Here is a 25,405-nt window from a genome sequence, read left to right on the forward strand (position 1 = left end):
TAATCCACACCCTCCAACTACACTCCGGCTGCTGTACCCTGGAGAGAAACCGCCCCTGCGCTTGTATGTAAGTCCCGGTGTCGGCTACTGGGTGAAGGTAAGTGGAAAGAGGGGCGGAAGGGATAAGTACTGACCTAGGGGGTTACCATCACACTAACACACTACTTGAAGGCTTGGATTAGAAATAGCCCGGAGCAACACCAATACCCTGCTTGCCCTGAGCTCATTACTGACCCCAAGATAACGTTATAGTGAGGATTGGGGCTTTTGGGCTGCTGGTTCGGCTTAAAAACCTGGGCCTACACCACATCAGCGGCGTCTGCTGCAGGGGTAAAAACAACTGTGTGCATACTTAAAATTCCGGCTATGTCATCTGTGACTCCTATGTTTTCATTGAGGAACTAACTTGTGAAAAATCTTGCAGTAGGGCTGTTATTAAACCACTGTTGTGACTGAGTTCATGAGATGGCTGGTGAAGCAGCGCGTATTTGAACTAAGACTTTTACCCTGCTAAAAAGAAGATAGTTCACATTCTACTACCTAAATCTGCCCTATACTAAGGTGTTAATCTTTTGATGCTGTCATACAGCTGGAACAACTGATAGCTGGACAACCTCGCTAACACACTTAGTTCTAGGTAGCAGAGGATTCATATCAACCTGGCTGCAGTCTGTTTGTTTATTATTTTTGCTTGCTTCTTATCTTTGGCTGGTGAAGCAGCGTGTAATTGAACTAAGACTGTTTCCTTGCTAAAAAGAAGATCGTTCACACTCTACTACCCAAATCTGCCCTATACTAGGGTGTTAATCTTCTGATGCTGTCATACAGCAGGAACAACTGATAGCTGGACATCCTCGCTAACACACTTAGTTCTAGGCAGCAGAGGATTCATGTTAACCTGGCTGCAGGCTGTCTGCTTCTTATGTTTTGCCTATTAATGCAGCTAGTAATAGCGCATGTAAACATTTTCTGTGTCTATGTCCTCAAGTCTCTAATTACTACTGTCTGAGTGTGGGCAAAGTGTTCCATTTTGTATTTTCTATCTGTTTTTCTCCCTCTAGGGTTACAGTTTCTGCTTTGAGTTAGCTAAGAAGGTATTTTTTTTGTTCCTTCTTTTTTTTGCTCTGTTTATTTAACGACCTCTAATCTTCACTGGCTGAGTGCTGATAAAAGTGCTCTCCTGCTAATTGTTCTCTCTTCTCAGAGGGTCATAAACTGTGTGCTGAAATAGTAAATAGGTCACTTTTAAAAGTAGAAGAAGAAGAGAAGGGAGGAGAAAATAAAAAGAAATTTACACATATTTTAAGGGATATAAATGTTTTGAGGGCTAGTCTGGCATATCCACACACCAACCTTGGTGTGTAAGTCACTTATAAACTAGCTGTTGAATCTCAAACTGGTTAAACTGATAAATTTTTTCAGTTCCTAGACTTCACTGAGCAGGTACTTTCACTTGGTCACGGGGTTACTCCCTAATATACACGGTCTGGGCCATAGTGTCACCCCCTTCACGGCGATATTAGTAACTTTTTGCACTTGCACTTATTTTGCACTGTCTCCCTCACGTCACTTCCCACCCCTTTTTTTTTTTTTTTTTTTTTTTTTCTTCTTCACTTTTTATGAGTAGAATTTATGGATAAATATCTATCCCCTAAACCTCACACAATGCCTGCAAAAGTGAAAGACAGGAAACCAAGAAACAGCTTAGATGCCAACTCAGACTCTAGGGCTGAGATGAATGCTCTTAACATTAATAAATCAGATATTGAAGAAATTTCGAAACAAGTAACACAATCATTACTACCCCAATTTGATCTGATTAAAACAGAGATTAACACCCTGGTCTCAGATATGAAGAATTTTTCCTCAAGGTTGCTGGATGCGGAAACTAGAATATCTGAGATCGAGGACACTGCGTTTAAATCAGAGCAAATAATTCAACAACACAATAGTAAACTAAACTATCTCAGTGATAAAATTGAAGATCTAGAAGATAGATCGCGTCGTAACAATTTGAGAATTATTGGCTTACCAGAAACCTCTAGCTATCAAGATTTAATTCATTTTGCCGATACAATACTGCCAAAAGCACTTGGAATACAAAAGCAAAACATTCAGGTAGAAAGGGCACACAGAGTTGGCAATGTAAAAAGCTTATCAGACAACACGGCACAGAAACGCCCCATAGTTGTGAAATATCTTAACTTTCAAGACAAGATCGCTATTCTTAGAGCTTACAGGAAACTACAGCAGCTAGAAATAGACCAAAATAGAATCCTGCTGTTCCAGGACTTTTCGTTCCAGACAGCCAGTAAACGAAAAGCCATGGCCCCCTACTGCACCATGCTTATTAATGGTGGATTCTCGGCCAGGCTATTATACCCAGCTAGAATTAAACTCTTCGTGGATAATGAGTTAATTTTACTAGATACGCCCCAGGAGGCCAAGACTTTTTTAGATAAACATAAAATTGACCAACGGGCCGTTGTTAAGGAATAGGGCTTTAGGTTCCACGACGCGTGTTTGTACATATTTTACCACTAGCTGGCAATGACTCGAGGGTATATGAGTGCCCCTTACTTGTCACTTTCACATATCTCACGCCTATCATGTTTTCTTTTTTTTGCTTTTTTGGGTATATCGCATCAGGCAAGAAATATGCTGATGGAACTTAAACATAAGTTTATATTAGATAAGGATGTGATTAAGTTAAGGTCAACAACATGCTGGGTATTGGCATTCGGGGGTGGGGGATGGCCGGCGGAGGATCCCTTCTCTTACCCACTTGCTGCTTCTCCCCCTTTCCCCTTCTTTTCCCTTTTTTTTTTTTTTTTTTCTTTCTCTTCGGTGGCGTCGGACGTTTCTTAACTATTCTTGTTTAAAGTAAAATACCACAGTTGAAGGTTATATCGTGGAATGTTGGGGGCATCACTAGCCCGATAAAAAGAAAGAGAATTCTAAACTACATTAAAAAACAGAAAGCGGACTTAAGCTTATTACAGGAAACCCACCTCACAGATAGGGAACATAGAAAATTACAGGCTAACTGGCTGCAGGAAGTGATATTCACTCCCTGCGCCTCACGCAAAAGGGGGGTAGCAATTCTTGTAAAAAAGGGACAGATCTAAAAATTATAGCACAAGAACTAGACCCTAATGAGCGCTTCATTATCTTAAAAATAAAGATGGGTTTCCACATTTACACTATTTGTAATGTATATGGGCCAAATATTGTTGATAACACTTTTTGGGAAACTTTGAGGACTAAACTCCTGCACTATGTTGATACCACTCTGATAGTTGCCGGAGATTTCAACATGGTCTTTAACAGTAGTGATAGATTACAGACCACCAAACAAACAACTGTCAAAGTATCTCAAAAAGCAACAAGAATTCTTAGATCATTCTGTCGAACACTTAAGATTAGGGACATATGGCGGCACATATTCCCAAATAATCGAGCATTTACTTATGAATCAAAACAGTTCAAATCATTTTCACGTATTGATTATTTCCTTGGGTCAGATAGACTCCTTGGCTCAGTGGTTAAATCACAAATTGGCGAATTTACTATCTCAGACCATGCTCCTATATCTTTGGAGATCGGTCTAGATAACACTATATATGAACCAAACAGAGGGTACACGTTCCCTTGCTATTTATATAAAAACCCAGCATTTAATAGATTTATCTCTGAAAGATGGAGTGAATATAGGACACAAAATCTTTCACACAGTTCCAAACCAGAAACATTTTGGGAAGCAGCCAAAGCAGTGATCAGGGGAGAAATTAAGCAATATACCTGTAAACTTAGAGCAAATCTACGCTCAAGGGAGATTCAGCTGTCTAACTGCCTCAGCAACTCCTACAACACCTTTATAACGACACCTAATGATACTAACTGGCACAGGTATATAAAATCAAAACAGGAGTGGGAGGCATTCAATCTTCAACAGACCATAAAGCAAGATCAGCGTCAAAGAACCAGCTATTATAGATACGGTAGTAAAATAGGCAAGCTCCTAGCAAACCAGGTGAAACTACATACTGCACCTAAACCAATTAAGGCTATTGTGGTAGACGGGATAAGAGTTACTGAGAAAGAGGCAATCAAGAATGGTTTTGCTAATTTTTTTAAAAAACTTTATGCAGCTCCTCAGATTCACACACAGAACAAAAATTGTTTTTGGGAAAAAATCTCACTCCCAAGGCTATCTTTAGACGAGGCAGAGAAACTTAATATACCTATAACAGCTATAGAGGTAATGCAAGCTATTGATAAACTCAGTTTGGATAAAGCAGCTGGCCCCGACATGCTTCCGTCAGAATTTTATAAGATCCTTAAAGAAGAGATTAACACCCCATTGGTCAAGTTATTTAATGATTATTTGTGTAATGGTAAGGTGCCCTCAGCATATTTTGCAGCTTCTAAAATTATCTTAATTCCAAAAAAGAACAAAGATCCAGAACTTATTGACTCATACCGCCCTATCTCACTACTCAACACAGACTACAAAATATTCACAACTATTCTATCGAACAGACTTAAACGTATCCTTGGCTCGCTGATTCATGCAGATCAGGTCGGTTTCATGTTGAACAGGAACCCAGCCGCTAGTATTCGGAAAATCTTATTATTGTTAGACTTTTATCATATAGATAAGGCACCCAATAGGGAGGAAACAGCGATTTTGTCAGTCGACGCTCAAAAAGCATTCGACTCAATTATTTGGGACCACTTATTCTTTACTATGGAACAATTTGGCTTTAGGGACCACTTTCCTAAATGTATCCATGCTTTATATGCGAAGGCCTCTTCAGTACTCTTGGTCAATGGCTCCCTCACAGAAACTTTTGAGATTCTGACAGGGACGAGACAAGGTTGTCCAATTTCACCTCTATTGTTCAATTTAGCAATTGAACCTCTGGCAATAATGTTGAAACAACATTTACAAGGGATCCCTCTGGGTGACAAATATCTTAAACTTCTTTTATATGCGGACGATCTGTTACTCTTTCTTTTTATAAATCAAAGATTTTTATTGAGGCAATACAAGAAAAAGAAAGAACATAAACATAATGTACATTTTACATCTCTTTGGTAAATTTTGCATACAAGACATTGTTTATCCATTAGACAATGAAACCTTTGCATATAAGAGAATGAAGAAATCTTAATTCAGATATTATATGAATATCTCACCAAAAGAACTCAATGAATATAGGGGACATTGTATGCAAGTACAAAATCAAATACACATAATCAAGCATTGCCTCTTTTTTCCTTTTGTTTCCTATATAAACACATAAGATAGTGATAGATTTTAAACAACCCGAAGAACTTATACTTCTTATAGAGTGATATGTTAATTATAAAATATGTGTATTTATTATCTGAGAGTTTACAAATTATGGGGGATCATAACAAGTTGCTCCTACTAGATACACGTAAGTGGAGGGCAAAGTGCCTCATTTTCTTTGTAGACAGAAGGCTAAGAGCAACTTATAACAGAATGATATCAATAGCGGGTAAATACCGCTTATTTGTCCACCTAAAATGGGGGTGGACAGTAGCTAAAGGTGAGGGTGGGGGGGGGCGGAGCCATATGTTATATTGGGTGAGCCCCTCTCCCGGGGAAATGTCAGCTATAGACGATGCGGGAAAAAGGAGAAGGGGTATGACCCGCAGGCAACCAGTACTGGCGGGAAAGGAAGGAGAGGGGCCTAGCAGTGACAGATAATTTGTACAAGCCATAAAATGAATGTAGTATGTGTTGAGCAGTTAAGTCACTATGTCAATAAAACCCAGACTATAGAGCCTCTATAAGGAGGGTGTCAGGAACTAGCTCTACAGTGAGTTGTTCATATATAGTTCCCGCCAGAGCTATAGCAAACTGTCTCAGCCGCAGACAGTCCGCTCGTGCAATATAGGGAGATAGTGTAGGGTAACCTTAAAGGGTAAACATAATGGCATATATATAGCTAGCTTATTGGCTAGGAGATAGAGATAAATATAATAACATATGAAAGCATATTTAACTGAAAAATAGTCCTAACTGATTCCCAGGGACTAAACATCACTGTTTGGATATACATGTAATCATGCTATTTAAATAGTTAAAGGTAATATCCAACAGTGGTGCTGCCAGTATAAATTATATATTCAATGGGTGCTAGGAAGACATATGGCCAGGAGAGGGTGATTGCATCTAATAAGTCCAAAAGAGTGAGATATTTGGAGTTCTGCGGCATAAGTGAGTGTATAGTAGTTCACATTCTATAAAGGCTAAAGCATTCTAGGAATTATCCATTAAAGTAGAGAGTGTATATCATCTAAGTAGCAGTAGTTGTGCATATAAATTATGCAGTTATATAGATGAATTATGTTAATACACTGTATAGATACATACAATATGCCCCAGATCTACCCCCAGTCACAAAAGCCAGAGTATATACATCTTAGCATATGATGATAGTGTAGGAATACTTTATATACAGATATGGAGGCACAAGAGATGAAGAGAAAAACGATAGGGAATCCAATAATAACATTATCTAACATAAGTGCTAATTGTCAAGCTCACACAACAATTAATATCTACAGCTATGTAGGCAGCTACTGGTAAGTGAGTTTAACAAAACCAGAGTTAAGCATGTGTCTGATAAGAGATGAAAACTAATGTTAAGAGTTGTTTACACATGTCAAATCTAGCCAATATATTCAGATCTCCTTAAACTAAATGTTGCAAAAGAGTGTGAAAACTAGAACACAGCAAATAATAACAGCACAGAACCGTTAAACTAAAATGTACATATGCATGGAGGAGAACATCCGGTTTAGCTAAATATAAATGATGAGTCTGTGTCTAATTTGAGGTAATGGAAGGGATATAATGTTCATTATGCCTGTACAAGTATAAGAGTAATTTACATATACCCAGTATACAAGATAGCAGGTGTAACAATTTAACCCTTAGCACAGACAGCCAATGAAATTAAGGTGGGTGGTATAATAGCCGCCCCATTTACCGTGACTAAAGTGTCTATGATTAAGGCCAGTCAAGGCCGAAACATGTCAGACTAGTCTCCCTTGTCTGTGCTTATATGTTTTTAATAGCGTGTTGCCTATTTTAAATTGAAGAAATAAATTTCCAGATTGTTTTACTCACCCGGTTTTGTTTGGTTGAATTGCTATTTTGCGGCAGAGGAGAGTGCCGTCCGGAGAGAAAGCGTTCAATCTGGAGAATAAGACCTTTTGGAGAATCCAGGGCAATCCCACGTAAGCAGCGGAACCAGACCGCCAAGACCGGTGACACTGAAAACCCATAAGCACGTTCACACATCATAGAAGAGCGACGCAATCGCAGGATTGAGCCCGCATACTACCAGTAGATGGACGATCACATGACCGGGAAACCGAGTGACGTCAGACGCTGAGTTTTAGACGCGGAGATCAGAAGCAGAGCGGCGGACAGTAAGGATTCCTTTCGGAACAGATCCTAGAAGGTGAGCCGCATTATTGCTCTATTACTGTTGAAGATGTTGTCGCTTGATGTGTGCCTTACTTAGTACTAGTCTGAAGAAGAGGATAGTACTGGACAGAGTTTAAAAGGGTGTCACCGATAGCGGTAAGAAAAATATTGTCGCATCTCAAGCATTGTTCATCTTTGGTTGTAATCAATTCTCTTGGTATGCTGATTGAGAACTTTTGACAAATTAACGGAGTGTGGTGCTGCTAAGTAAATAATATCTTTTGGATTATAATAGTGGGATTAATAGTAATGTATACTTGGCAACTTGAATAAAGCCAAGTTTAATTCTTCATATTCCTCTATTCAATTATTTGAAATATTGAGTATAAAGGATTTACGTAGGCAACATGGCTAACAGTAATTTTTATTCTTTGCTATCTTTGGAGGATCTAGAGAAAAGTAGACCTACACTTAAGGACATTTTTAACCCTGATAATGAAGTTAAAGACATTTCTGAAGTTTTTCTATTGATGGAAAAAGCACTCATAAAGGAATATCAAATATGGTGGGACAAGAAGTCCCTTGAGAAATATATTGACCTTAACATTATACCACGGGGTCTTAGGCTTAAGAAAAGGCCAACATTCCTCATGATTGATGATGCTTTTCTAAGGGAGTGGAATGATATCTTAACAGAATGCTCAATCAGATTAATGCACCTGATCATAAGACATAAGGAACAGAGGCTAATTGAGGCTAGACAACAAATACAGCATGTACAAAAAGATCTTAACCAGTTTGTGGATCATAGTCAATATGAAAAACTTGACAATTTGCTTAAACAGACTGTAGATAGTATGAAGAGGGACATTGACAAACTCAAGTTCCGCAAATACACTAGAGATTCAGAGGATTACACCTTTAATAGGGTTTATCCTAACAATTTACAATCAGGAAAAAGGAATAGACGACAACGGAAACATAAGAAAGGGGGCGATCTATTACCCAAGGACATTAATAGTCAACAACCAACCACAAATAAAAAACAGGTGACTTTTTCTGACACAGATCCTGAGTCCAATGATGAGGTGGAGGTACAGGACTTTGTGGATTTCATGACCAGTGGACCCTCTTCTGATGAGGGGGAACTATATAATGACTCTGATATAGGGGGATTGTCAGCCCCAAACCTTGACATTGTGCCCCTTTCCCTGCCTGTCAAATCCAATGTGGGTATACTTAAACCTAAAAATAAAACACATAGGAATAGATATGTGAGAGCAATAGAAGGTGAGAAACAATCAGAACAAAGCGGACCTGTAGATCAGCCGCAGGTTTTTCACGAGGTAGGAGCAGGACAGGGAGGGGGAGGAGGGGGGAGGGGAAGAGGTATGCTAACCAGAACACAAATAGCTCAAGGAGCACTACAGACCCTAGAACAGAGGGAAAGATATACTCCCAGAAGAGGCAAACAGAACAGATACAAAATCTAAAAATAATTAATTTGTCATCCACGGTACTGACCGAAAAAGAATTGGATGTTTTGAAACTTGGGTTAAACTTTGTTCCCTCAATTGATTTTGATGTTTTTGAAACATTACTTGATGTTAATAAACTCATCCGTAACCTGACACTTAAAAAGTTTTATGCCATAGAGAACACTCAGCAAGATGATGACACACAAGCACATGACCTAGTGGAGAGAACAGTAATAAATGATTATTTTCAGGTTAATGATGCTGTTGACTTTCTATCACTATACCAACTAGAAAGAGATAGTAATCAACCTGTTAGTGTTAAGAGCTCACATACTGGATTTAGGCCCAAATCCATATTCTACCCCACACATAGTCGTGGTAAAATCCTTGAACAATTTCATAGAAGGGTAGAGGAGGACTTGATAAGGCTAAAAGAAAAGAGTAGGAACTCTAGGGACAATCTTACAGTCAAACAAAAGGAAGGTCTCAGACAGTTGAAAGCAAGAGATAACATAGTGATTAAAAACTCGGACAAAGGTGGATCAATAGTAGTAATGGACAGATCAGCCTACATAAAAGAGGCACTGAGACAGTTGGAGGATCAGGAAGTCTATTCTGTTTTACCAGGTAATCCAGTGTTTGCTTTTCAGGAGGAAATGAGGGACCTTCTAGATGATGGGCTGGAACTGGGAGTAATTGACTCTGTCACCTGTGAGTATCTAATGGTGGAGGAACCGGTTACCCCGATCTTCCACCATTTGCCGAAGGTGCACAAGTCTATTGAGGATGTCAAGGGACGTCCGATAGTGTCCGGTATAGGCTCTTTGTTTGAAAATTTGTCAAACTGGGTCGAGACACTACTCCAGCCCATTGTCTGGAAGCTTCCCTCCTTCCTGCAGGACACTAAACACTTACTCAATTTAGTGGACGGACTAACCTGGAAGGAAAGCTTTGGATGGCTCACCGTGGATGTGGTGGGCCTGTATTCGGCTATACCTCACAGGGAAGGTTTGGAGGCAGTCAGGTTTATGCTAGAAGAATTCAGTGACTATGACTCTAACCTTAAGGCTTACATATTGCAGGTTCTCCTCTTCTTACTGACACACAACTATTTTGAGTTCAATGGAGTATTTTATCTGCAGAGACGTGGGACAGCCATGGGGGCAAAATTTGCCCCAGCATTTGCCAACATTTACATGGGTTGGTGGGAGCTGTCCCACGTCTATGCAGATACCAATCCATATAGACGTTCAGTGGTAGCATATAAGCGCTACATCGATGACCTGTTGATGGTTTGGTCAGGCTCTGAGGAGGAGGGTCAGCAATTTGTCGAGTATCTAAACCATAATAGGGCAGGTCTGGAGTTTACATATAATTTCAGCAAAAACAAAGTGCCCTATTTAGATGTTGAGCTAGAGGGAGATGGGGACCAACAATTGGTTAATTCAGCATTATATACTAAGCCAATTTCTGCAAATGCCTTGCTCCACACCAAGAGCTGCCATCCACGCCATATGAATTATGGCGTGGCTAAAGGGCAGTTCATTAGGATTAAGCGTAATTGCTCCAGAGAAGAAGATTTCCGGGCAGAGAGTAGGGCTTTGTGGAAAAGGCTTAAGGCAAGGGGTTATCCGGAGGGACCCATAAGAAAAGCATTTTTAGAGGTTGAGAGCATTCCCAGAGCAAATTTACTTACAACTAAAACACCTACCAAATCTAGAGGGAAAAGTGGAATAACTTTTGTTACCACTTATTCCAATCAGTACAGGGAAGTATGCGAGATCATTAGGAGGAACCTTCCAATCTTGAAGGCGGATAATGATCTCAAGAATGTTATTGATAAGGGTTGTCTATTTGTTTCTAAGAGGAATGTGACTATTGGAAATCTTGTCTCACCCAGTGCCCTTAGGAAGCCACCAAGGCAGAACAGTTGGCTCAGCTGTAAAGGACACTATAAGTGTGGCTTGCACAGCTGTATTGCTTGTAGTTACACTACAAGTAGCAAAGTATTTCAGTCTAACTACACACAAAGAGTCTTTGATTGCAATTACTGTACAAATTGCCGATCAGAATTTGCAGTTTATGCCATAACATGTACCTCCTGTGAGAAGCAATATGTAGGGTGTACTACACGTGAGACCAGAGAACGTATACGTGAACACCTTAATGATATTGAGAGAGGGAGGACAGCGACAGGTGCTTCTAAGCATTTTATACATGAGCATGATAGAAGTGTCAAGACATTCACCTGGATGATCATAGATCTAATTAAGAATAAACCAAGGGGAGGAAGTAGGACTATGGAGTTGTATAAAAAGGAAGCCTTTTGGATCTTTAAATTGTATACACGCAGTCCAAATGGCATGAATATAGAGGGAGATTTGATTAACTTTTGGTACTAGATATCACCCCATATACTACTCTATAACTTCATATACTTAGATTGCCTTAACACCTAAAAAACTAAAAAACAAAAACCTTAAAAGTATGGTCCACAATGTTGGTTTATTGAGAGATATTATTAAGCTTAGACCTAGTTGGGATAATAATTTTTGTACCACATTTATTTAGAGCACATAACTATCTATTTTTTTGTTTTTTTCTTTTTACCCCAGCTTTTAGTGTATCAGTCAAATAAGTGGAGACATAGCAATATCATGCTAGATGGCATGAATGGATGGTATCTGTGTAAGTATACCATTCAAGTAATGCCCATAGAGATTTAGATAAGTTATTGCATGACTCTAATGATTACACATTTAGCATATAGGGGGTTACAAATAGTGAATGTATATACAAAGCTCAGATAGAGGTTCCTAACATTACTAACAAAGATCTCACTTACCAAGCAAATAATTTACATATACCCAGTATACAAGATAGCAGGTGTAACAATTTAACCCTTAGCACAGACAGCCAATGAAATTAAGGTGGGTGGTTGTGACAGACCCTTCTGTCAGGACTGAAAGAGTTAACTGTGTTTAGCTTTAAGAATCTAATTTCTAAAGACAGGTTTTCTGGCCTCAGCTATTGTGTGCTATAATTACATTTAAGTAATAAACAGGCCATTGTTTAATCACCCTCAGAGAACAGACGCTAGGTGATAAGACAAGCCAAATGTGTTTAAGTTGTTATCTGCCTAAGTAAAGTATTTAAGTAATATAATTCTATTGTATCATGTCAAGGGCGCTTCTCCCTTTTATCTAATGTACAACATTCTTTCAACCCCCATCTGAGGGGGGGTCAAAAACCTGTATAAATCTGTGTGCTGCCTTCAAATAAAGTTGTCATTCTGTTTTAAACCTGAAACTGGCTGGGTTGTGAATTGCTGATTGTCTATGCAGGACATTGTTCATCTGGGGTTAACCCTTGGTACACAGTTGGTACCGTAACATTGGTGGCAAGCGACGGAATGAACCTTATCGCCCAGAAGAGCAACTACACAAGCCAGTAACCTCAGGAAGAGGGGGATTATTACAATACTGACTAAGATGGAAAGAGTACCAGGGACAGAAGGAACCAATGGGCTCAGCATATCAGACAGAACCCCTGAAGAAGCAAGCTTTGATCGGGCGGTTAAAATAAGACTGGCATATTATGGCCCCAACCCATCTGCCGAAATTATCGACCGGGTCATAGCAGCTGTGGAGGCCAACCTACTTCGCCAAAGCGGCGCTGCAGCAGCCCAAGTCACAGCAACCCCAGTGGAAAAGGGAAAAGTAAATTTTGCAGCTTTTAAAAACTTCCTGGAAACAGAAGGAGAGATTGATGGGTACCTTGCAGATTTTGAGAGGCAATGTGCACTACACAAGGTACCCGCAGAGGACTGGGTCACGATATTATCCGGAAAATTATCCGGCCGGGCCAGTGAGGCTTTTCGGGCCATTCCAGATGAGGAAGTCGGGGATTATAATACTGTAAAAGAGGCTCTGCTCTCCAGGTATGCGGTTACACCGGAGGCATACCGGAGGCGGTTCAGAGACACTGTTAAAGTAGCTGGAGATTCCTACCTTGAGTGGGCATGTAAGGTGCACCGCACAGCAGCTCACTGGATAGCGGGGTGCCAAGCCGTATCTGGGGAAGAGGTGCTGCAGCTATTCCTGTTGGAACATTGCTTCGACAAATTACCCGCAGGAGTTCGAGAGTGGGTTCGGGACCGTAAACCCTCCACCCTGCATGAAGCGGCTCGCTTGGCAGATGAGTATACGGATGCCCGCAAACTGGACACTGCTACCACTAAGCCCCCTGCCAGAGTGGAGTACAGACCCCCAGTCACCCCAGCACCTGCCAGTTACCAACCCCCAGCGCACCACTATACCACACGGTCTCGGGCCACGAACTACCCTCAGAGAGCCTGGTTCAATTCGCGGGGCTACTCACAACCTATTCGGTGCTTTGGATGTAAGCAACTAGGGCACAAAAGACCAGAGTGTCCCCTAAACGCAGCGAACCAAGCACAGTCCTGGAGAAGACCCGCTAGCGGAATCCCACGTAATCCTCAGCCTGCGGCCCGCTACGTAGAGGCGCAAGAATGCTGGGGCATCCTACATGAGGCAGACCTTGTGCAAGCTGCCCACCGGAATAACCGGCAACTGGTTAAAGTGAATGGGAAGGAGGTCAGTGGTCTACGGGATACTGGTGCTACCATGACCTTGCTTCAAAAGAACTTGGTGTCTGAGAAACAGCACACAGGAGACACTGTGGCTGTGAGGGTAGCAGGGGGCACTGTGTTCCGCCTGCCTGTTGCCAGGGTGCATTTGGATTGGGGAGGGGGCGCTAGACCTGTGAATGTGGGGGTCATGAAGGATTTACCAGCTGATGTTCTCCTTGGAAATACCTTGGTCCCCCTTGTTTCTGCCTATGCTCCCATGGGTCCCGCTGATGTTAACCCTGTGACTACCCGTGCTCAGATCCGTGCAGCAGAGACTGACCCCCCTGCTGCTAAGCCCCAGGACGCTGAGCTCAGTAAATCTCTATCCGCTATTGATATGTGGGAGTCACGTTACAATGCGCTGATGAAGGAGAAGAGTCACGTAGAGGATAAAATGGTCACGTTAAATAATCATGTAACAGTGCTAGCGGGAGAGAAGAGGAGTGCAGAGGAAAAAGCACGTTTAGAACAGGAATCTCTGCTAGACAAGCTGCACCGACAGACTGCAGAAAACACCAGCTTGAGAGTGGAACATGAAACATTAAGGACAAACTTAGTGACACTGGAGGAGAAGCTGACGCTGGCTCATAGGGAGGTGCAGCAACTCAAGGGCACCCTATGTCAGTATGAAGGGATTGTGGATATCTATAAAGAGCAGGTACAAAAACCACGTAAAGAAGCCGATGATATTTTGAAGGACTGTTTAGCCCTAGTCGGGGCACTGAAGAGGTTGAACCCTTATTTATACAGACAGGGATTCTCTCTCCTAACGGGAATACAGATGGATTGTCCCAGCAAACTGACATGCCTACCACCTCCTAGTCCGGTCATCCCCAGGTTGACCCGCAAAAGGGTCAAGCCGGGTCTGCCGGAGTGTTCCACAAGGGGGGAGCTATGTGACAGACCCTTCTGTCAGGACTGAAAGAGTTAACTGTGTTTAGCTTTAAGAATCTAATTTCTAAAGACAGGTTTTCTGGCCTCAGCTATTGTGTGCTATAATTACATTTAAGTAATAAACAGGCCATTGTTTAATCACCCTCAGAGAACAGACGCTAGGTGATAAGACAAGCCAAATGTGTTTAAGTTGTTATCTGCCTAAGTAAAGTATTTAAGTAATATAATTCTATTGTATCATGTCAAGGGCGCTTCTCCCTTTTATCTAATGTACAACATTCTTTCAACCCCCATCTGAGGGGGGGTCAAAAACCTGTATAAATCTGTGTGCTGCCTTCAAATAAAGTTGTCATTCTGTTTTAAACCTGAAACTGGCTGGGTTGTGAATTGCTGGACATTGTTCATCTGGGGTTAACCCTTGGTACACAGTTGGTACCGTAACAGTGGTATAATAGCCGCCCCATTTACCGTGACTAAAGTGTCTATGATTAAGGCCAGTCAAGGCCGAAACATGTCAGACTAGTCTCCCTTGTCTGTGCTTATATGTTTTTAATAGCGTGTTGCCTATTTTAAATTGAAGAAATAAATTTCCAGATTGTTTTACTCACCCGGTTTTGTTTGGTTGAACAAGTATAAGAGTGGTCAGACAATGAATTTGAAGTTATATTTGGTCCACTTTAGATCTAGGATGTGGCGGTCTAAGATTTACAGAGTAGCTGCATGTATCCAAACTAGGTATAAACAGTGCAGAGGTTTTAAATATGAATAATAATTGTGGGGGTTACTAAAACCTAACTTTAACTATAATTGAGTAGGTTATGTAATAAAACAGCTTGATAGATCTGATTAGTATACAATTATATAGTAGATTTGTTGTGTTTTCTTCAAATTGCTAACTGATAAACTGATAAGATAAGACAACAACAATTAAATAAATAAATTAAATTTTATGTTACTCCCCTAGAGCTATGGATCTGAAATAACCACAAATGCAGGGAATAATACAGTAAATGCAAACAATATCAGTAAACAGGTTAATTTCTATAATATATTATTAAATATAGCATATGTATGGGGTCTGGTTGTATTTATAAGCACAAATAGTCATCATTTCAACCACTCTTGCTAAACATGGGGAGGAAACTGCAATATTAAAGAGCTGCAGATATTTGGAAAATCTGGGGTATAGGTGGTGCTTAGCAATAACTTAGCGTTCAGATTTTAGAGAGTCTGCAGATCAGTCACAAAGCAGCATATTCATAGATTCTTGTATCAAACTCAAAAGTCATCATCAGTGAGAGCCTGCACATGGAAATATATAGATATCAAGCAAGAATCCATGTTTACAGGGGCACACTAAAACAATGATATTACTAACCGATCCCAGTTCTCATGGCTCTGAAGATGTAGCTGGAAAAATTAGAGAACCTTTGTCTTTTGCGATTTGGAAAATGATATTGAGAACCCTCCCGCCTTCTCTGTGCTGTGACTTTCTGGCCATCCACCTTCCCTGCTTTAGTTGTTAATTTTCTCAGGGCCCAATTAAAATGGGATAGTGGTTGTGATCTTTGAGTAAGATTTTCAAAGACGTTCTTGCTATTATCTCTCCCCCTCTCAGATCGAAGGTCTCTTCTGCTGTCTGCAAGCGGTGCCTGAGTTCCGCAACCTCCCGGATCCTGCTGCGCTGTCTCACAGCCTGTGGGTAGGTCTACATAGTGTCCGGACTGCGGGCTTCCTATAGTTACTGAAATAAAATGCTGTGTGGTGGCGTCTGTCTCCTGACCTCTTTGTTTAGATGACTTAGCGAAAGTTGCGCTCCTCACAGTGGAAGATTCACAGTAGCGGTCATCCAAGGTATCAGGCAGGGCAACAGAGCTGCTAGTGAGAACGACTGCGATGGGGCCCAAATTAGAGGCGGAAGTCATTGCTGTATGTAGCGTGTCTACAAGGTCTCCTCGGTAGTAATCCAGCCGAGCACATAGCGCTCTTAAGAGAGAGATCGCCATCTATATGAGATGAAGGTGTATCTAGCTCACTAGTTGTAAAGTGCCGTTGGCTGCGAGGTCTCTGGTCTCTTATCTCGCAAGTTTGTGTAGGGCATGGGCGAGATTAAATTGATGTTATCTGTCTATAATTTATATCTCTGGGCTTACCGGAGGCAAATGTGGGTGATGGGTGTGTGATCTGTTCACCGGATTCCCATTTAGCAATGTTGAAGTGTTCCTGGAGCAAAGTGTAGTCTCATGTGGGCCCCAGCTACGTGTACCTGCTTCTAGTTACAGCCATGGGTAATCTGCCTGCTGGCATGACACGGAGCTTTTTAGCTGGTTCTGTCGATACCCCACACCTTTAGGGAGCATTCTATCACTTTTTCCAACATCTAATCTTAGTTATAGCGGTAAATGTAAGACTTTAGCAGATCCTGCATACCAGAGCTCCTGATTTAAGCTGCCATCTTTGCTGCGGTCGGCTCCGCCCCCCACTGTTACTCTTTCTTAATAAGCCACAATCTGAGATCCCAACAATTATAGATATAATTGCTAAATTCTGCACATTTTCAGGCTATAAAATAAATATCTCCAAATCTGAGCTATTATGGATAACCAGACCTATGGGTATAGACTATTCTCCACCTTTCAAGGTGGCAGATCAATACATTACATACTTAGGAATTAGAATTAGTACAGACCCGGCGGAATGGTATCTACTGAACTACTCTCCTTTATTAAATAAAACTCAATTAGATCTTAAAAACTGGGCAAAGTTACCTTTATCATTGACGGCAAAAATCAATCTGGTTAAAATGATCATACTACCTAAGTTACTCTTCATAATGCAAAATATTCCAATTCCCCTAACAAATGCCGACCTAAGACGTCTGGAAAGTTCTATCAAGCTGTTTATTTGGGGTACGGGCAAGAGACGCATTACTCTACAAAAACTTTCGTTTCCCAGGCAAAGCGGAGGCTTAGCACTTCCTAGTTTTCTGATCTATAACAAACTATGCTTGGCCAAAGTCGCCATGGATTGGCTTACTGCTGGATCATTTGTTGCTTCTTATGAAATTGAGCAAAATCTAGTCACTCCATTTAACCTAGTGGCGCTGCTACACTGCCCTATCAAGGACCTACCACACATGGTTAAAACGAAAACTACAATAATCCACACTATCAAAGCTTGGCAATTCATTAGGACGTGCATGAAGGACACCCCACAAATTTCAGAATATGTACCTATTGTAGGGAATCCGTGCTTCACCCCAGGCATCAGGAACAATTTATTCAGCAGATGGCTCAGACTGGGGTTGAAACACTTAGTACAACTTAGGGATCCAGAAACGTCTGGGGTATACACTTTTACAACTTTAAAAAATCACTATCACCTTAAAAATACTGACTTCTATGCGTACTTACAAGTGCGGCATTGAGACCATTAAAGATCCAGCTAGAGACCACCTACATCCAAGCATTAAAATTGGCCTTGCTCTATTTAAGGCAGGCAAACATGCAATTAGCTATTGGTATAGGATGATGCTTCTCGAGTCTGGTGAAACAAATCTATCAGATATTCACTCAAAATGGAGCAGAGACATTCAAACCTTAGAGCTCGATACAATCAAACACAGTATAGTAATGGTGGAACGCGCTACTCTATCAGCGTCATGGCGAGAATCACATTTTAAACTTATAAACCGTATTCATATAACTCCGGCCAATTTAAATAGATGGCGTGGAAACTCAGCTCACCTTTGCCCTCGCTGCAGTTCAGTTGATGCCGACCTGGTCCACATGATCTGGCGATGTCCAAAGATCCAGCACTTCTGGCGTAAAATCCAATTTTGGTTGAACAGAGTACTTAACATTCATCTAGTTTTAGATTTACAACATGCTATCTTTCTAGTAGATCGGAACGACATGGTAGAATATGTCCCTAACATTGAGCTAATTAATACTGTAATTCTGGGGGGGAGATACCTTATTTTGAAAAATTGGAAATCCAGCAGAGCACCAACAATCAATAATCTAACCTATCTGCTACACTCGCAATATACATTAGAACAGCTTGATAGTTCTAATAACGGAATAAGTCATCAGCACAGATTTGAATGCAAGTGGTTAGATTTTATCAGAAGCTATAGAAATAGTTCAGATAACTAATTGAAAAACCTCTCCCCCTTCTCTTTTTCTCTTTTCCCTTTTTTTTTTTTTTTTTTTTTTTTTTCTCCTCCTCTTTCTTCTTATTTTCCGGCCACGCACCCTCCCCCCCCCCCCCCCGGGGCCCAAGCCCGTCTTTATAATGGGTTCAGCTTGAATATGGCTAGAAGACACTAGCCGATAAATATTTTTGTTCAAATAAATACATGATATAGAAAACTACTGGTAGTAATCTTAGGTTAAATTTTGAACTAGCATAATGCAAAGCTAATTTTGCTCGGTTATGTGTTCTCTCTCTCTTTTTCTTTTTTCTTCTTATATATATAATGATATTATATCCAAGAATAGCATTAATAACCAATGAGAGTGATGTATCATTTATATCTAAGAATTTTATTAACAACTTGTTAAACAGTCTTGAGGGATAGTCGTTTATTTAGTGAAAAGCTGTCTCCTATATATTTGAACATTTTATATTTTAGTATCACTACCGCCGATGCTAAGAAGGCCCAAGAATGGCCTTTTGAATGACACAGAAACCGTACATTATTTTCCTTCTGTTTTCTTTTACTCCCTTCTGGCTGTTTTCATGTCATGTAACTGTTGATTATGACTACTTAACGTATAGAATGCGCTTCTTTATTTATCTTTCATGCTTGTTTTGCAATTGAAACTGTACGTTTTGGATGTACTAATTGTTGTACTTGTCTACTCTATTTTTTTTGAAAAATCCAATAAAAACAAATAAAAAAAAAAAAAAAGAAAAATATTACAACAATTTTAAACTAATTACACCTACTCTAAGACCCCTAATAAAATAACAAAGCCCCCCAAAATAAAAAAATGCCCTACCCTATTCTAAATTACTAAAGTTCAAAGCTCTTTTACCTTACCAGCCCTGAACAGGGCCCTTTGCGGGGTATGCCCCAAGAAATACAGCTCTTTTCCCTGTAAAAAAAAACATACAATACCCAAGCCCCCCAACATTACAACCCACCACCCACATACCCCTAATCTAACCCAAACCCCCCTTAAATAAACCTAACACTAAGCCCCTGAAGATCATCCTACCTTGTCTTCACCTCACCGGGTATCACACCGATCCGTCCACAAGAGCTCCTCCGATGTCCTGATCCAAGCCCAAGCGGGGGGCTGAAGAGGTCCATGATCCGGCTGAAGTCTTCATCCAAGCGGGGCAGAAGAGGTCTTCCATCCGATTGAAGTCTTCATCCAAGCGGCATCCATCCGGAGCGAAGCGGCAGCATCCTGAAGACCTCCACCGCGGAACATCCATCCTGGCCGACGACTGAACGACGAATGACGGTTCCTTTAAATGACGTCATCCAAGATGGCGTCCCTCGAATTCCGATTGGCTGATAGGATTCTATCAGCCAATCGGAATTAAGGTTGGAATATTCTGATTGGCTGATGGAATCAGCCAATCAGAATCAAGTTCAATCCGATTGGCTGATCCAATCAGCCAATCAGATTGAGCTTGCATTCTATTGGCTGATCGGAACAGCCAATAGAATGCAAGCTCAATCTGATTGGCTGATCGGATCAGCCAATCGGATTGAACTTGATTCTGATTGGCTGATTCCATCAGCCAATCAGAATATTCCTACCTTAATTCTGATTGGCTCATAGAATCCTATCAGCCAATCGGAATTCGAGGGACGCCATCTTGGATGACGTCATTTAAAGGAACCGTCATTCGTCGTTCAGTCGTCGGCCAGGATGGATGTTCCGCGGTGGAGGTCTTCAGGATGCTGCCGCTTCGCTCCGGATGGATGCCGCTTGGATGAAGACTTCAATCGGATGGAAGACCTCTTCTGCCCCGCTTGGATGAAGACTTCAGCCGGATCATGGACCTCTTCAGCCCCCCGCTTGGGCTTGGATCAGGACATCGGAGGAGCTCTTCTGGACGGATCGGTGTGATACCCGGTGAGGTGAAGACAAGGTAGGATGATCTTCAGGGGCTTAGTGTTAGGTTTATTTAAGGGGGGTTTGGGCTAGATTAGGGGTATGTGGGTGGTGGGTTGTAATGTTGGGGGGCTTGGGTATTGTATGTTTTTTTTTACAGGCAAAAGAGCTGTATTTCTTGGGGCATGCTCCGCAAAGGGCCCTGTTCAGGGCTGGTAAGGTAAAAGAGCTTTGAACTTTAGTAATTTAGAATAGGGTAGGGCATTTTTTTATTTTGGGGGGCTTTGTTATTTTATTAGGGGGCTTAGAGTAGGTGTAATTAGTTTAAAATTGTTGTAATATTTTTCTTATGTTTGTAAATATTTTTTTATTTTTGTAACAGTTCTTTTTTATTTTTTGTACTTTAGCTAGTTTTTTTAATTGTATTTATTTGTAGCAATTGTATTTAATTAATTTATTGATAGTGTAGTGTTAGGTTAATTGTAGATAATTGTAGGTAGTTTATTTAATTAATTTATTGATAGTCTAGTGTTAGGTTTAATTGTAACTTCGGTTAGGATTTCTTTTACAGGTAAATTTGTAATTATTTTAACTATTTTAGCTATTAAATAGTTCTTAACTATTTAATAGCTATTGTACATGGTTAAAATAAATACAAAGTTACCTGTAAAATAAATATTAATCCTAAAATAGCTATAATATAATTATAATTTATATTGTAGCTATATTAGGATTTATTTTACAGGTAAGTATTTAGCTTTAAATTGGAATAAATTATTTAATAAGAGTTAAGTAATTTCGTTAGATTTAAATTATATTTAATTTAGGGGGGGTGTTAGTATTAGGGTTAGACTTAGCTTTAGGGGTTAATCCATTTATTAGAATAGCGGCGAGATTCGGTCAGCAGATTAGGGGTTAATGTTTGAAGTTAGGTGTCGGCGATGTTAGGAAGGGCAGATTAGGGGTTAATACTATTTATTATAGGGTTAGTGAGGCGGATTAGGGGTTAATAACTTTATTATAGTAGCGCTCAGGTCCGGTCGGCAGATTAGGGGTTAATAAGTGTAGGCAGGTGGAGGCGACGTTGAGGGGGGCAGATTAGGGGTTAATAAATATAATATAGGGGTCGGCGGTGTTAGGGGCAGCAGATTAGGGGTACATAAGGATAACGTAGGTGGCGGCGCCTTGCGGTCGGCAGATTAGGGGTTAATAAGTGTAGGCAGGTGGAGGCGACGTTGTGGGGGGCAGGTTAGGGGTTAATAAATATAATACAGGGGTCGGCGTTCTTAGGGGCAGCAGATTAGGGGTTATAAGTATAACGTAGGTGGCGGTCGGCAGATTAGGGGTTAAAAATTTTTTTTAGAGTGTCGGCGATGTGGGGGGACCTCGGTTTAGGGGTACATAGGTAGTTTATGGGTGTTAGTGTACTTTAGAGTACAGTAGTTAAGAGCTTTATAAACCGGCGTTAGCCCAGAAAGCTCTTAACTACTGACTTTTTTCCTGCGGCTGGAGTTTTGTCGTTAGATGTCTAACGCTCACTTCAGAAACGACTCTAAATACCGGAGTTATAAAAATCCCATTGAAAAGATAGAATACGCAATTTACGTAAGGGGATCTGCGGTATGGAAAAGTCGCGGCTGGAAAGTGAGCGTTAGACCCTATTTTGAGTGACTCCAAATACCGGCGGTAGCCTAAAACCAGCGTTAGGAGCCTCTAACGCTGTTTTTCACGGCTACCGCCAAACTCCAAATCTAGGCCTAAGATACCGTGATTCTGGCAGTTGCGGTCTTATAATCACCCTTCTTGCCGTTTTCATGACTCTGGGGACTCAGTTTGGAAGTATATGGCCTAGGGCGGCGGCCCACTATTAGGCACCCCCCCGGGAAGAAACGGGTTATTGGTGCTGTCGGTTAACCCGACTTACTGATTCTTCATTAGCACACAGCCTTAACGGATCAGGGGGCAGACCCTGCGTACCTACAGCAGCGGGGAAAACGCTTCAATTTGCTTGTAAAATACTCACATCAAGCAGAGGAGGTTAAACATGGCGGAGGAGCGCATCCAGAGTAACTATGAGGCACTAATGGCGAACTTTATTACACGCTTGCAGAAACTGATAGAAGGGGCTCCATACGACTGCCTTCTGCAGCGCTTGGAGGGAGAGCAGGAGAGTGAGACACCCATTAACGAATATACACCGGGGAAAACCCGCACAGGCTTCATTGTGGCCAATCCTTCCCCTACAACACAAGAGCTGCACGGACCGGAGCATGCACAGAAGGCGGGCTTACTCACTGGAACACACAGGGGTAAAGTACAGTTCATGCAGATCTACGCTCTAAGCAATAATTTTGGAGCACAGCGAGAAAAGGAGTTAAGCGGAGCGGAATTGCCCCTTGTGGTTACAGAACCACTAAGTCAGATCATTGGTCCTGTCCCACAGACAGCGGCAAAGAAGAACACGGCAACGCGGTCTCATCATCAAGTAGACACCGGGCCTGGGTTTCCCAGAGCAGAAAGGTCAGAGTCAGCATCCAAGACCGGGCCGCTGTACAGCACTAAACCAACAGTAAGAGACTTACTATCATCCTCAACAGGTCACGGCTATAGATCAGCTCGCCCTTCCGAAACACTTTGCAGCAGGGCACCAGAGACACTGCTCAGTTTAAAGGGACATTTGGCTCTAATAGATACACTGAATACAATTGGGGAATATATTTTTCTCACTTATGTGGCGATGTTGGTATGGGCTCATTGGTGTTTTGATACTGGCTGAGAGCCATGCTACATAGAAACGTCAGCTTGTTAAATTATATAAGGTAGTAGCACTATGTACAAGTTTAGTTTAAAAGTCCTGTTGACTGTTTGCTGTTCACAGTTTTAGCGTTGTCAAATTGCGAGGGTAATGTGCTGAAGGATGATTATACTTGTACACTTATGTAACATGTAAGTGCCGTTCTGTGTAAATATTTAACAAGGAATTTATGTTTGGTTGTCTAAGCCATGTTATGTACAACTACTTTAGCAGCACAGTAATAGACAAAACCAGGCACTATGGCGTAGGTCTCACAAAACCCTTTTCGTTTTGATCAACAAAAGACAAACTAACCTTAAAAATAAAGTAGCAACCTGTGCCAATCCCTTTCTTACAGATCTAACCCACTAATATATCACCCAAATTCCTCTCAAATCTGGCCTTTAAGACGCCCTATGTGTGTCTCTCCCCGCCCTTCATGAAAGGTTAGTTAGATAGATTTCAGAAGGCATTTAAAGAAGATCTAACCTGGAGTATACCCCCACGCTCCTTTTGTAGCGTATAACTAATGCTTCCTATTTTCATATTCACTCATCTAAATATAGTATTGCCAGCGAGATAGAAATTTTACTATAACATAAAGAATAAAACGGCTTAATTAAGACTTAACCCCTGAACGTGATATATCATTTTAGCCCCCTGACCTCAGATCATACACAATATTCACACATTTATTTGAACATACCCAGCCCTCCCCTATTCTTACGCCATAATAAGCTTTATTCCTTACATATATGTGGCTCAGCTTTAAAATGTATAAGCATGACTGAGAGTTAAAGCACATATGTTCTATGTTTCCCATACTATAACTGTTGATTTTGCTTTATTCCAATCTCTCCCCTTGTCTCTATTTATTACCTATAAATATGTTATGACCCAAGAGTGGTCTACATAAGCAGATGTTGGGGAACAATGAAAACATACACTGCATTTAAATGGTTCCTTCCAATGATGAAATGAATGTTCATAACCGTGTCTCACACCTTTTTACAGTTTTTTCAAAGGTATATTGCGACAAAACATTTTACTGTAACAGCCTTGATGTATGTATACATTCAACTTATGATGTGTATGTTTAAAGTATCAAAATAAAGCTCTTTTGAAAATTAAAAAAAAAAAAAAAAAAATGTAATCGAGTGGCGGCGATGTGGGGGGACCTCGGTTTAGGGGTACATAGGTAGTTTATGGGTGTTAGTGTACTTTAGAGCACAGTAGTTAAAAGCTTTATAAACCGGCGTTAGCCCAAAAAGCTCTTAACTCCTGTTTTTTTTCTGCGGCTGGAGTTTTGTCGTTAGATTTCTAACGCTCACTTCAGCCAAGACTCTAAATACCGGCGTTAGAAAGATCCCATTGAAAAGATAGGATACGCAATTGGTGTAGGGGGATCTGCGGTATGGAAAAGTTGCGACTGCAAAGTGAGCGTTAGACCCTTTAATGACTGACTCCAAATACCAGCGATAGCCCAAAACCAGCGTTAGGAGCCTCTAACGCTGGTTTTGACGGCTAACGCCAAACTCTAAATCTAGCCGACATTTTTCTTTCATGATTCAGATAAAGAATGCAATTTTAAGCAACTTTCTAATATGTTCCTAATAATATTTCTTCATTCTCTTGCTATCTCTATTTAAAAAGAAGGCATGTAAAGCTTAGAAGCGGGCCCATTTTAGGTTCATCACCCTGGATAGTGCTTGCTTATTGGTGGCTACATTTGGCTAACTAATAAGCAAGCTTAACCCAGGTTCTAAACAAAAAATGGGCCGACTCCTAAGCTTTACCTTCCTGCTTTTAAAATAAAGATAGCAAGAGAATGAAGAAAAAATGATAATAGGAGTAAATTAGATAGTTGCTCTATCTGAATCATTAAAGAAAAAAAATGGGTTTAGTGTCCCTTTAACCATGACCTATATAGTCTAATAAAAGTTATTCTAATAAATATTACAAATAAAACGTTATGGGCTAGATTATAAATAGAGGGATATTTAGCGATGCTTGCGCTTGTCGGGTTGCGCTAATATTATG

The 25,405-nt window shown here is 40.8% G+C and overlaps 1 protein-coding gene across 1 annotated transcript in view; it reads right to left on the reverse strand.

The window, feature by feature from the left end:
• The window catches only part of LOC128661768 (cytochrome P450 11B, mitochondrial-like), a 347,430-nt gene that overhangs the window by 164,456 nt on the left and 157,569 nt on the right, over positions 1 to 25,405 (reverse strand). The gene's annotated exons all lie outside the window — the stretch shown is intronic.

This window comes from Bombina bombina, chromosome 5 (genome assembly GCF_027579735.1).
Source record: "Bombina bombina isolate aBomBom1 chromosome 5, aBomBom1.pri, whole genome shotgun sequence".
Classification (NCBI taxonomy): Eukaryota; Metazoa; Chordata; class Amphibia; order Anura; family Bombinatoridae; genus Bombina; species Bombina bombina.